Source organism: Arachis hypogaea, chromosome 2 (assembly GCF_003086295.3).
Source record: "Arachis hypogaea cultivar Tifrunner chromosome 2, arahy.Tifrunner.gnm2.J5K5, whole genome shotgun sequence".
Lineage (NCBI taxonomy): Eukaryota > Viridiplantae > Streptophyta > Magnoliopsida > Fabales > Fabaceae > Arachis > Arachis hypogaea.
This window is the reverse complement of record NC_092037.1, coordinates 80,741,317-80,744,854: the sequence shown is the minus strand read 5'-3', so window position 1 is coordinate 80,744,854 and position 3,538 is coordinate 80,741,317. Positions and strand designations below refer to the sequence as shown.

The window sequence follows — 3,538 nt, the reverse complement described above, 5'->3', positions numbered from 1 at the left end:
AAGAGAAGGAGATGGCAGCCGAAAATAATAATAATGCAAGGAGGATGCTTGGTGACTTTACTAAACCCACGTCCAAGTTTGATGGAAGAAGCATCTCTATTCCTATTATTGGATCAAACAACTTTGAGCTGAAACCTCAGCTAGTTGCTTTAATGCAACAAAACTGCAAGTTTCATGGACTTCCATCTGAAGATCCTTATCAGTTCTTAACTGAGTTCTTGCAGATTTGTGAGACTGTTAAGACAAATAGAGTAGATCCTGAAGTCTACAGGCTCATGCTTTTCCCTTTTGCTGTAAGAGACAGAGCTAGAATATGGTTGGATTCATAACCTAAGGATAGCCTGGACTCCTGGGAAAAGCTGGTCACGGCCTTCTTGGATAAATTCTTTCCTCCTCAAAAGCTGAGCAAGCTTAGAGTGGATATTCAGACCTTCAAGCAAAAAGATGGTGAATCCCTCTATGAAGCTTGGGAAAGATACAAGCAGCTGACCAAAAGATGTCCATCTGACATGTTTTTAGAATGGACCATATTAGATATATTCTACTATGGTCTATCTGAATTTTCAAAAATGTCATTGGACCATTCTGCAGGTGGATCCATTCACCTAAAGAAAACACCTGCACAAGCTCAAGAGCTTATTGACATGGTTGCAAATAACCAATTCATGTACATTTCTGAGAGGAATTCCGTGAATAATGGGACGCCTCAAAGGAAGGAGTTCTTGAAATTGATGCTCTGAATGCCATATTGGCTCAGAACAAATTGTTGACTCAGCAGGTCAACATGATCTCTCAAAGTCTGAATGGATGGCAAAATGCATCCAACAGTACTAAAGAGGCAGCTTCTGAAGAAGCTTATGATCCTGAGAACCCTGCAATAGCAGAGGTAAATTACATGGGTGAACCTTATGGAAACACCTATAATTCATCATGGAGAAATCATCCAAATTTCTCATGGAAGGATCAACAAAAGCCTCAACAAGACTTTAATAATGGTGGAAGAAATAGGCTCAGTAATAACAAGCCTTTTCCATCATCTTCTCAGCGACAGACAGAAAATTCTGAACAGAGCCCCTCTAATTTAGCAAACTTAGTCTCTGATCTGTCAAAAGCCACTTTAAGTTTCATGAGTGAAACAAGATCCTCCATCAGAATCTGGAGCACAAGTGGCCAGCTGAGTAAGAAAGTCATTGAAACTCCTCTCAGTATTCTCCCAAGCAACACAGAGAGAATCCAAAAGGAGAATGCAAGGCATTGATGTGATCAATATGGTCGAATGCACAAGGGAGGAGAAGGACGAAAATCCTAGTGAGAAGACCTCCTGGGACGTCTCTCAAGCAAGAAGGAGTTTCCTATTAAGGATCCAAAGGAATCTGAGGCTCATATAGAGACCATAGAGATTCCATTAAATCTTCTTCTGCCATTCATGAACACTGAAGACTATTCTTCCTCAAAGAGGATGAAGATGTAACTGGAGAGCAAGTTGCTCAATATCTAGGAGCTATCATGAAGCTGAATGCCATGTTGTTTGGTAATGAGACTTGGGAAAGTGAACCTCCCTTGCTCATTAGTGAACTAGACACCTGGATTCAGCAAATTTTACCTCAAAAGAGACAAGATCCTGGCAAGTTCTTAAGACCTTGTACCATAGGCACCATGACCTTTAAAAAAGCTCTATGTGATCTGGGGTCAGGGATAAATCTTATGCCACTCTCTGTAATGGAGAAGCTGAGGATCATTGAGGTACAACCTGCCTTGTTCTCATTACAGTTGGCAGACAAGTCATTAAGACAAGCTTATGGATTAGTAGAGGACGTGTTAGTAAAGGTTGAAGGCCTTTACATCCCTGCTGATTTCATAATCTTAGACACTAGGAAGGAAGAGGATGCGTGCATCATCCTTGGAAGACCTTTCCTAGCCACAGCAGGAGCTGTGATTGATGTCAACAGAGGTGAATTAGTCCTTCAATTGAATGGGACTACCTTGTGTTTAAGGCACATGGCCATCCCTCTGTGACAAAGAGAGTAAGCATGAAGAGCTTCTCTCAGTACAGAGTCAAACAGAGCCCCCACAGTCAAACTCTAAGTTTGGTGTTGGGAGCCACAACCAAACACTAAGTTTGGTGTTAAGACCGATATCCAAACTCTAAGTTGTTGTTGGGAGTTTTACAACATTGACCTGATCACCTTTGTGGCTCCATGAGAGCCACTGTCAAGCTAATGACATTAAAAGAGCGCTTGTTGGAGGCAACCCAATTTTTATTTATCTAATTTTTATTTTATTTTATTGTTATTTTGTGTTTTATTAGGTACATGATCATGTGGAGTCACGAAAAAAATATAAAAATTAAAAACAGAATCAAAACAACAGAAGAAAAATCACACCCTGGAGGAAGGACATACTGGCGTTCAACGCCAGTAGGGAGCATTTGGCTGGCGTTCAACTCCAGAACAGAGCATGAATCTGGCGCTGAACGCCAGAAACAAGCAACATTCTGGCGTTTGAACGCCAGGAATGTGCCTTGAGGAAAGCTGGTGCTGAACGCCAGTAACAAGCATGGAACTGGCGTTCAACGCCAGAAACATGCTACACATGGGCGTTGAACGCCCAGAACGTGCATCACCTCGGCGTTTTAACGCCAGAATGGTGTGCAAAGGCATTTTACATGCCTAATTGGTGCAGGAATGTAAATCCTTGACACCTCAGGATCTGTTGACCCCACAGGATCCCCACCTAACATATTCCCACCTTACCTCTAATCCTATAACACTCTTCCCCAAAACACACTTCCCAACAACTTCAATCTCTCTCCCAATTACCCCCTTCACCACTCACATCCATCCACTCTTCCCCATAAACCCCAACCACCTTCAAAATTCAAAAAACTTTCCCACCCAAACCCACCCTAAATGACCGAAGCTACACCCACTCCCCTCCCTATATATACCCCTCCATTCTACTTTATTTTCACACAACACAACCCCCTCTTCTACACCTTGGCCAAAACACCTTCCCTCACTCTCCTCCATATTTCTTTTTCTTCTTCTTCTCTTCTTTCTTCTCTTGCTCGAAGGCGAGCAATATTTTAAGTTTGGTGTGGTAAAAGCATGAGCTTTTTGTTTTTCCATTACTATCAATGGCACCTAAGGCCGGAGAATCCTCTAGAAAAGGAAAAGGGAAGACAAAAGCTTCCACCTCCGAGTCATGGAGATGGAAAGATTCATCTCCAAAAGCCATCAAGACCACTTCTATGATGTTGTGGCAAAGAAGAAGGTGATCCCTGAGTCCCTTTCAAGCTCAAGAAAATGAGATCTGGAGATCCGACATGAAATCCGAAGAAGAGGTTGGGAAGTCCTAACCAACCCCATGCAACAAGTTGGAATCTTAATGGTTCAAGAGTTCTATGCCAATGCATGGATTACTAGGAACCATGATCAAAGTATGAACCCGAGTCCAAAGAATATCTCACAATAGTTCGGGAAATACTTAGATTTAGTCCGGAAAATGTGAGGTGCATTACACTTGCCATGATGCAAGG

At 42.2% G+C, this 3,538-nt stretch overlaps 1 non-coding gene across 1 annotated transcript; it reads right to left on the bottom strand.

Moving 5' to 3' along the window:
• Nucleotides 1-407: 407 nt before the first annotated feature.
• On the bottom strand, nt 408-511 carry LOC112767330 (small nucleolar RNA R71). Its single transcript, XR_003184866.1, has one exon. It is a non-coding gene; the product is annotated as a small nucleolar RNA R71 (small nucleolar RNA).
• Nucleotides 512-3,538: the final 3,027 nt, after the last annotated feature.